Source organism: Phyllostomus hastatus, unplaced genomic scaffold (assembly GCF_019186645.2).
Source record: "Phyllostomus hastatus isolate PE091 unplaced genomic scaffold, TTU_PhHast_1.1 phas_contig_17, whole genome shotgun sequence".
Lineage (NCBI taxonomy): Eukaryota > Metazoa > Chordata > Mammalia > Chiroptera > Phyllostomidae > Phyllostomus > Phyllostomus hastatus.
In genome coordinates, this window is record NW_025333664.1 from 29591794 (window position 1) to 29602660 (window position 10867).

The 10867-nt window shown below is 40.9% G+C and overlaps 1 protein-coding gene across 2 annotated transcripts in view; it reads right to left on the bottom strand.

Moving 5' to 3' along the window:
- PAK5 (p21 (RAC1) activated kinase 5) overlaps positions 1-7849 on the bottom strand; it is a 273223-nt gene extending 265374 nt beyond the window's left edge. For both annotated transcript variants that reach the window (XM_045833660.1, XM_045833662.1), the window contains exon 1: positions 7693-7849. The gene's annotated coding sequence lies outside the window, so the exon portion shown is untranslated. The remainder of the gene's footprint in view (positions 1-7692) is intronic.
- Positions 7850-10867: the final 3018 nt, after the last annotated feature.

A 10867-nucleotide genomic window follows, 5' to 3' on the forward strand; every position in this document is an offset into this window, starting at 1 on the left:
CCCTTTAACATTTCATAAAATAAGGGCTTGGTGATGATGAACTCCTTTAACTTCACCTTATCTGAGAAGCACTTTATCTGCCCTTCCATTCTAAATGAAAGTTTTGCTGGATAGAGTAATCTGGGATATAGGTCCTTGTCTTTCATGACTTGGAATACTTCTTTCTAGCCCCTTCTTGCCTGTAAGGTCTCTTTTGAGAAATCACTGACAGTCTGATGAGAACTCCTTTCTAGGTGACTGTCCCCTTATCTCTTTCTGCTTCTAGGATTCTCTCCTTCATTTTTACCTTGGCTAATGTAATGATGATGTGCCTTGGTGTGTTTCTTCTTGGGTCCAACTTCTTTGGGGCTCTCTGAGCTTCCTGGATTTCCTGGAAGTCTATTTCCTTTGCCAGAATGGGGAAGTTCTCCTTTATTATTTGTTCAAATACATGTTCAATCTGTTGCTTTTCCTCTTCCCTTTCTGGTACCCCTATAATTCGGATGTTGGAACGTTTAAAGATGTCCTGGAGATTCCTACGCTTCCTCATTTTTTTTGAATTCTTGTTTCTCCATTCTTTCCTGTTTGGTTGTTTTTTTCTTCCTTCTGGTCCACTGTATTGTTTTGAGTCCTAGTTTCCTTCCCATCACTATTGGTTCTCTGTGCATCTTCCTTCACCTCTTTTATGGTAACCTGCATTTTTTCATGTAATTTGCACCCAAAATCAACCAATGCTGTGAGCTTCCTGATCACCAGTGTTTTGAACTGTGCATCTGATAGATTGGCTATCTCTTAGTCACTCAAAAGGATGAGTCCTGGGACATTGATCTGTTCTTCTGTTTGAGACATGTCTCTCTCTCTCTCTCTCCCTTTTTTTGGTCTGGTAGCTCTGGTTATGGTGAGGGGCGGAGCCTTAGGTGTTCACTGGTGCTGGGCACCCCAGTCGCTAGATTGTGACTTGTATGTGGGGGCAGGGGCGGGAGGGAACAATGGTGGTCGGTAGCTCCGTTCTCCTGGGACCTCAGACCCTTCTCTGGGATACTCGGTTACGCACCCTGCCCTGGTCCATAATCGCCACCTCATTGGGTCTGCCAGCTGCCACTTGCATACTCAGGGAATACCTGCTGTGATCTTGTGTGCCCCAGATGCCTTATGCGCTCTGGGTTGCCTTATGCACCCAGTTCTCCCTGTTCTCCGCTGCGACCTGCACGCACAGCGACCGGCGCCCAGCTGCTGCTTGTCTCCACCCCTCCTACCAGTCTGGATGAACGGGCCTACTTCAACTTCTTGGCTATCCAACTTCCATTCAGATAAATTCTCTATCAATTCTGGGTGTTATTCTACCTCTAAATTGTTGTTCTAATCTTGGTTGTGTGTGGAGGTACGGTGCATCCACCTATGCCTCTATCTTGCTGGAAGTCGCAAATTATATTAATAATCCTCTAAATAAAAATTTGCCTGCATCCACTTCCTTAGCAGACCAAAAACAAACAAACAAACAAACAGTAAAATAAAAAGCCAGAGAAATACTTGGGTCAAATAACCTGAACTTTTAAAAGCTTTCACAGATATCCTCACACTGTTCTCCAGGAGGGTTTTATCGGGTAAGTTCTTCCTGGCACCAGTGAGAACGTCCTTCTCACTGCATCCTTGCCAGTGCCATTTTATACACACACACACACACACACACACACACACACCTTGTTTAATACATGAAATATGACATCTCATTTTTGTTTTAATTTCCATTTCTATAATTAATAGTAAGGATATATATTAAATATGTATACTAGCTGTTTTATTCCTTCCTTTTAAATTACTTATTCAGATATTTAGATAACTTTATTGGGATGTTATTTTCTACTTGCTAATATGTAAGAGTTCGGTGTCACTATTATATTATCTGTTCTGTTATGCTTGATGTCAATATTTTTCTCCATGACTGCTTTCTGCTTTAAACTGTATTTTTCTACATACGAAAGTTTAAAGTATATGTAAATCTATCCTTTGTTTTGTGATTCTTTCCATTAATTTTACATCAAAAAAGTCTTCCCCTAAAATGGTTAAATATGTTATTCTAGCTTTGTTTCTCACCTAGCAGGTAAACTTTCCAATTTATTTGGAACTTAGTCTAGTGAGTTACGTAAACAGAAGTTCTTAGTTGAATGTTTTCTGCATACTTAGACAATTTCCTCGACCTTGTCAAATACTCTCCACTATTTCAAAATGCTTTCTCAATTATAGTTCTTTTTCCAAAAACTACCTGAGTCTATTTCCAGGCTATTCTATTCCATTGAGCTATTGATTGATTCTTTCATGAATACTACACAGCTACAATGATTGTGGTTTAATGATCTGATTTATTTTTATTTCTGGAAAGATGACCTACCACCTACCCCCACATATTTTTTTTGCAAAATTTTCTTGACTTTTGTCATATAGGTATTTTCCCAGACTGATGTTAAAATCATTTGCCAAGTTTTCCCAAATCCCAATGCAATAAAACTAATTAATCATGAAAACATAACCATAATATCATAGTATCATGATTATCATAATATCCATCTTTCTACCCTAGAATAAGATATGTTTTCATTTGTCTGAGTAAACTTTTATAGTTTATTAGTCTCCAGTATTTTATGTACATTTACTATTTTTCCTAGGTAATTTATATTTTTGTGGATTCATGAACAGAATCATTTTCCATTGTATTTTTTTAGCTGGTAAATACTGGCATTTGGGGTAGCCATTTTTTTAACCACCCACCTTATTTAAATCTCTTATTAGTTTCTTTATGTTTTAACTGATTCAATTATTTATCATTCACTTTTAAACAAAAGCAAGATGCAGTATCTGATTTTTCATTACTTAGGTAAAAAGTTATATTTAACCATATACATTAACAAATATATTTATTTAAAAATCACCTTTTATGCAAATAATAAAATGACATGAAGTTGAGGATGCCCTAAGAAATCTATAGTGTAACCTGTGTCCCTGCATTAAACCACAATTACTTCCCTCAGGTACTCAGTCCTGCTATTCAAAACTACCAAAAAAAAGCTCTCAATGAGAGAGACATTAAGTCATTTCTCATGTGGATTCCACAGGACAAATAAAACAATTCAGCTGGTGATTAAGAATTTTGACAACTGTAGAAGACCAAGAAACACCAGGAACCTGTTCCCATATGGAGAACAATCTGTCTCTTATTTTAACCCCAAGGACAATGACAATAGGCAAGATGACTTTTAAGCAGAACAGGGCCCACCTAGATATATTCAGAAAGCAACTCTATACATATATAAAATTATAAATAAATAAATAAATAAATAAATAAATAAATAAATAAATAAAATACCCTTTTCTCCAGATAAACATGTTTTCTATTTTAAAATATCAGGATAACAGTACCTACTTATTATTAATTCATCAAATATCTGTTGTGAATCTGATCTGGGTTCTGTGTTATTGAGAAAAGTTGGAGGGCTAGCTATAGCAATAAGTACGGAGAGGGACTGATGAGAGGCTGGCATATAACAGAAGCTCAATAAACAATGTTGATTTTAATTATTATTATGAATAATATGATTATTATGTTTTATTACTAAGCTCTAGAAGGCTAAAAGGCTATTTCACCATTGTTCTCCTAGGGCCTAACATGGCAAATATACTGTCAGCAAGTATTTTTGAAATATTTGTTGACTGACTGATATATTTTTCAAAATCCTCAGTTGCCAGAAAATATTTTTACTCAATTATTAACTGCTCACTTAAAACCAATTTTTAGAAGATGTGTTTTTTAAAGCCAAGAATACTCCTTTTGTGAAGTCAGAATGGGTTTCTAAATTGTTCCTTTTATACAAGGTAGCAAATCAAAATTTTTTCTAAAAAACCAAGATCTTTAAATTGGCACAGAAAAATGCTATGAGGAAGAATATTTATCCCTTCACTCATTTGCTAAATAGTTATTGAATATCTACATGAAAGACATTAAATAGCCAAGCAAATAAATGGAACATAAGTGCTATCATGGAAAAGCAGAAAGGTGATGAGAGATTTGGGTTATGGGGAAGGGAGATCAAAGAGGCCCAGAGGATGGGTATTGCTTGAACTTGCAAAGCATAGAGGATAAGTGTGTGCTTGGGATATTCAATATAGGAGATGAGTATGACAGCAACAAGAAGAAGAGATGCACAAGAGGAGGCAGCCAAGTACCCAAGGCTCTGAGAATCTCTGGAATCTGTCCCAGGAATGTGTATAGGAAATTGATATGATCCTATACATTCTGGATGAAGGACTGGGGAGGCCAAGCAAGGAAGCAGGGGTCTTTTTAGTAAATTATACTAATAATCCAGGTGAGAGATGACAATTTGAAGTTCGATGAGGGTGGTGGGAGGGATGAAAAGAGTCTCTCTACACATATTTAGAGATCTGAGTAGAAGACAGAATTTGTAAGACTGATGGTTGTGAATGTGGAAGGCAAAGGGAATGGAGGTATCAAAGATGATTATCAGTTTCTGGCTAAAGCAACTCCATGGGCAGTGGTGCCATTTACCAGGATAAAAAAGGTTAGAAAAGTGTTAAGATTGGGGTATGTTTGTTGCTATTGTTATTTTTGTTGTTTAATTTGGACTTCCGTTGTTTGTTTGCATTGTGTTGGTGGGGTAGCAAAAGGGAGAAAGGTAACATTAACAAATACATTTGGGACAGGGTATGTTAGGTAGCATTTTGCCGTGTATAATGCACTCCTTTGTATAATGTGCACCTACGTTTTTTGGCCCAAACTTTCAGGGAAAAAAAAATCTTTTGTTTTAATTTTTAAATTCAATTATTTATTTATATTTAGATACTTTTTTGTACTATAAAGGAATTTTAGCATTTTTAAAATATATACTATGGTACTAGAAATTTTATGTAACAAATAATTACAAAACACAAGAAGAGATAAAATGTATTTCAGGTACTACCCACGTATAATACGCACCCTTCTTTTTCCCTCAAAAATTTGGGCAAAAAAGTATGCACTATACATGGCAAAATATGGTATATTACCTGTTCAAGACTGAGATCCTAGATTGTCTAGGTTTGCAGGTGAGGGACATTTGTATAAATGAGGTGTGTTTGAATGCTGCTCTTTCCTACCAAATCTGGGTAAATTGAACCTCAAATAGGTTAGATGGATTCAATAACCTTTAAAGTCATTTCTGAACCCACACCACTCTATCTTTACCTTCTGCCTATGTGCTCATATTAATATTGCCATTACACATGGATGATAGATAGGGTTGTTGGCATACAGGGAAGAATAGTGTCCCCCCAAAATTCACACCCAACCAGAACCTGTACATGTAAGCTTATTTGGAAATGGGGTCTTTACGCTGTAATCAAGTTAAGATGGAGTCAGACTGAATCACAGTGGGCCCGAAATCCAATATGAATGGTGTCCTTATAAGAAGGGGAAATTTTGCCACGTGAAGATAAAGGCAGAGACTAGAGTTATGCTGTCACAAATCAAGGAATACCTGGGGCTATGAGAAACTAGTAGAGGCAAGAAAGAATCCTCCCCTAGGGGTGTCTGAGAGCACCCTGCCTGTCTATACCTTGATTGTGGACTTCTAGCCCCCAGAACTGTGAAATAATAGGTTTTTGTTTTAAGTCACCTAGCTTTTGGTAATTTGTTGTGGCAGCCCTAGGAAATTAATATGGTTGGGAAGATGAAATGAGATCACATGTTTGAACCTGACTAGCGTGATAGAAGTCACCTCATATAGGTTAAATAAACATCCATTTTCTTTCCTCTTGTAATGGTCACCACAATTTTCTTGGTGGTTTATATTATGAGTAATCCACACACTCACCCACTTAGGTAAGTCTTACTTACCTAAAGTCTTCCTAAGCTTCTTTGACAGATGAGGTAATTGAGACTTGGTGAAGTTAAATAGCTTGCCCAAGATCACAAAGCTAAAAATGGGAGTCAGAGCCCAAACTCAGCTGTCTCATCACCAAGATGATACCACAACCTAGATAGAACACCTGCCTCTCACACCTGCAGTGTTATAGCAAACTCTGACACAGTGAAGGAGAGGCGATGCCAAACTGTTTTCTGTGACTGCAATTAAAACTCACATTTATTTCCAAAATAGCAAACTGCAAGATTGTACTATGGTACAATCAATCTCTACCCATTCACACAGGGACAGAAAAATTTTATTCTAAGACCAAAGCAATCAATGAACTTGTTACCAACTTGTATAGCTTCCATTAGTAGTGCTTCTGCTTTGCACATATGTACTCTAAGTCAAGGTACTATCAGAATGGACATTTATGACTTTAATTTACTTAAGTGCATTTTCCACAAGCATTCCTCAGTTCATTTTAATGATACTGACTCATTTTTGCTAAAGAGACCATAAAATAAATGCTGTACGTACAAAGGGAAGTGTCTCTAAACTTTGTAGACAAAGATGTCCATCCTTTAAATTATGAGGCAAAAAATAAAGGCATATTCCACATTTACCTTCCCTCCCTAACTGAGTTGTACTGCTGAATATAACAGATACACTAATATAATGTGACAGAGCTATTATTATGGGGTATAGTAGAGGCTTCAAAGATCATCTAGTCCATCTGGACTCAGGTGAGAGAGTGTCTACATGCCACCAGACCCCAGAAGATAAAAGGATGTGCTGAGAGGTTCTGCAAGTCACCCAAGACCCTTGGTAGAACCCCGTAGAACGCCAGGTTTCCCAGTTTCCCCTAAAGTGTGTTCAGCCTTTTAAGCCATCATCACCTATTAACTATGACACTTTCCTCTGGCTTTATGCCAACTTCTTTTTGTCTTTATTATTTGGCCTTTTAAAAAAAGCCCACCACTGATAGCCTCAATGGTTCAAATTCCCTTAATTGATATCTGATGTTGAATTAACTTGTGTCCCTTGTTTAAAGCTCCAGATAAACATGCATGGGTTCGAGAAGGGCTTCAAACTGGGCACTTGCCTCCGGACTTTTCAAGTGTGCCTCCAGGAGGCCAACAGAGCATTCAATTTTGACAAGAGTTTGGAACCGAGATCCTCTTCCACACACTGCCCACACGCGTGCCCACGAGCAGAAGTTCTCTCTCACCATTACAACCCACCACGCACGCACACACACTTCAAGCAAGTAACAAAGGAAAACACAGCCCCATATAGGCTCAGCTATTGCATCTTCCAATTCACACCTGCCAAGAGACAAAAACCACACGGGAATCCTGCCCTAGCAATATGTCCAATACTCCTCTGAAGATGCAGGCATCGTGACACCCCGGACGTGCATGGCTGTATACACAAAGAACTGGTGCTGGTCTTGCCTGCGCTCAGGTCAACCAGCGCACTCCCAAGACTGGTATCCCAGGTTCTCCTCCACGCCCTCCCACCCAGCTGAAAGGAACTATCCTTTATTTGACCCGTGGAGAGCCCAAGCTGGATAGTAGCGCATGGGTGTGTGTGAGGGGGGCGGGGGGCAGTCCCCAGATCCCTTCCCTCCAGCAAGCGGGTCCCCAGCCTTTGACATCTCCTAGGAGATGTACCATTGGGAGCTGTCACAGATGTCCGCTTTGCATCCTCTCCCGGCAAAGCAAGATGCCCCGGGTCCCAGCCGTGCGCATCCTCCCAAGCGCCCATCCCCGCCTCCGTATCCACCCAGGCAGCCCCTCCAGGCGCGCTTGCCTACCTGGTGGCTGGCTGTCAGCGAAGCAGCTGTGCCTCATCCCTTTCTCCGCCTGGGCTCCTATACTGCTAAGAGCGCCATGTTCGTGGTCTCTCACTGGGCACACGCCGGCAACTACTACGGGCTGGAGGCAAGGGGTGCGGGGGCCGCTAGCAGGGGGTGGGAGGCAGAGCCAAAGCTTTCTACTCTCCACCCAAGCCTCCCCCAGCTACTGAGCATGCCCAGCTGCCCGGCGTCGCCCCTAGGAGGACTTTCCGCGATCACACGCAGCTGTTCCGGGTTTTCGTGGCAGCCGGCGGGAGGCAGGCGGTAGCCGCTGCGGGGGGTGGGGGTGGAGAGGTGTCGGGGGAGGGTCGGGGGAGTGTCTACCCTCCTCGGAGCCCGAGCTGGGGAAAGCCTCCTTTCTCCCATCTAATCACACTTGTCCTCTACCCTCCCGGGCAGGGACAGCTCCAGCACTCTCCCTCTCTACACACTCAGGTTTTGCATAAATTTTGTGCAGGACCTATGCAGGGCTGAGCTTTGCTAAGGAGGAGACCAAAGAGTGGGAGGGGGCGGGGCTGAGAGATCCTTCAGCTAGCTTCATTGCTTCCACCTGGACCCGTGTTTCTCAAACTTAAATGTGTGGGTCAATTAACAGGCAGGTTCAGATTCAGTAGGTCTGGCCTGGGACCCAAGATTCTTCTAGTTTAAAAAAAAAAAAAAAAGCTCCCAGGTGATGTGATGCTGCGGGTCCTGCCACCACAACTGAGCAGCAAGGATGTGGAGACTGTGACCTCCCAGTGCCTATCCTTCAATCAGCCAGCCCAGAAATGGTCTCTGATGTCCACAGAGGCCCCTTCTGCCCACAGATGCTGTGGCTGCAAACAAGTGAAGGTGCCTTCCCACCCCTGGGGAGGGCGATGGTGCTTGGCCTGCCCTGGGAGGAATCTCGGTAGAGCTGGGCTCTGAGCACCCAGCACAAACTGGCTACTTTTTGACAGCATTTGAGGTGTAGGGGAATATGGGCTCCTAGACCTTTTTCATGCTCTGTTTGCTAGCTGACTAGCAAAGTAGTTACTAGTTGAGCTTCTACTCAAACTGGAACCAGTCTGCCTTGGTTGTTCCCCTGCCTTTCCTGAACTGGGACAAAAACTCAGCCTAGTTATCAAAGTGTCAATTTGCTGTATTTATAATGGTAAGGCTGGGCCTGACTAATTAAGAATACTGATAAGAGTAGAATGGTTATGTACCAAGAGAGAAGGGGCTTTCTGATGAAAGATGAAGCTTGTAATATCTTGTGATTCATCTTAAATCTCCCAGTTGTCCACTTCCTTCCCAAACTCCAAAGGCTCCAAAGGCTCCAGAGTTGCCCACAGTACTCACTGTCTATGCTATAAGAGAGAGACAGTCACCAAACCAGTCATGAGTTTTCAGCCTTGGAACAGAAGTCACACCCTTGTCTGTCCTCAGATGCTCTAACAGTATCATCATGAACTAGTTATGATGTGGCATCTGATCCTACAACTGGATAGCAGATTAAAAATAAGAGTTTGGATCTATTGGTACTCTGCTGTACTCAATAACTCTATAACAGCTTTCTAGTTAACGGTGCAATATACATCACTTCCCTCTTGTTAGTTTTCCATTCACTCAGTGCCCTCCATGTACTAGCTACCATATGAAAACAGAAACCATATGATAAATGGATGATTACTTTTCTCCCTCAATATTCCTATGTATAAAGGAGAACTATGTTCCGGTACATTGTAGCCTGTTTTTCTGTTTAAAGGAATAGGAGTCTCTAAATCCATCTTTTCATTCTCTAAGACACATAAGTAGCCCGGAATCCCACCACTCCCACACCACCCCATCTTTATTTGCATAAATATTTTCTATTTACTTTCTTTTATGTGTGCTGGCACAAATGCAAATGCCAGAAAGTATTTTATACAGGTGTTGTCTATTTGTGAGTGATTGGTATCTATTAACATTTTGCTTTGAAACACTGAGCTTTAATCACTTAAAATACCCTTATTGTTATAGATAAAGCTTGTGTTTCTGTGGTTGTTTCTACTGGTCAGACACTATGATTATTATTAGTTGCCTCGAATTTATTTAGGATTTAAGCAGGAGAAATGTTATAAATAGTAAGACTATTTCTCTAAATATTACATTGCATTAAGTCCTAAGGGTTTTCTTTTTACATAAAAATTTCTTGACAGTTTACCAGGCATGGTGCTCAGGACAGACACCTGTGTGTGGGAGCTAAAGGCAGCAGAGTGGGCAGTGGTAAAAGTTCAGTTATGATGCGGGTCAAAGGCAGTCTTGGCCACTAGTCCTCCAGGAAGCTTTGGAGGTAGGAAGACCCTTCAGAGTTGTTCCAAGTTGGTACAGTCCTTTATATATTAACATTAATTGTGCCCCTTAGAAGGGGCATGAACTTGAGATAAAGCAGCTCTCTGAAGCTGAGGCAATCCCTGAAGAAGAGAACAGCTAAAAGCCTTCCCTGGGCTGTAATCCCTGCAGTTGGTGTGATGCGTCCTTAAGAGGGATCTGGGTAATATATTATTTTGTCTACCAGGCTAATACATTTATTGAATACATCACTTTTGAATACACAAAAATAGGACTGATTTGTCAGAGGGATTCAAAAGCTTTATTTTTAAATAAGTAATAGATTTTCTCCATAGCTCACAGGTCTAAAGTTGGAAAATAACCTGTAATCAGTAATTGGGAGTTTTTAGAGGTCATCAAGAAGACATGATCCCCTGTTGATCCATGAGCTGGATCCAGGTAATTGGAGGCTCCTTATCCCCTACCTTGTCCTTGGAATGTACTCACTGCCCACCGTTCTCACAGTAGGAAACAATTTCAAGGATAAAACCTTGTTAGATTAAGGTATTGTTGAGACCATCTGGACGGTATATGTGACTAGACCCAGTTAAGGCTTCCAGATAAACTTGGTGTGTGCAGAGATGGATTTGTCTTGTGGGCATCCCAGACAAGCCTCAATATGTAAGCTCCTTTGCTTAATAAAACTGCCACCTGCCAATCTGGGGTGTTCTGCATCTTTCTTAGATCTCTCCTTTCCTTCCCAGTATGGAGGCCAATTTCAAATTTCACCTGGAAGTTCCCGACTTTGCCTTCTTTACACACTCTCCCCTAGGAAATAGAAAGGAACACCTCCTGGTGTATT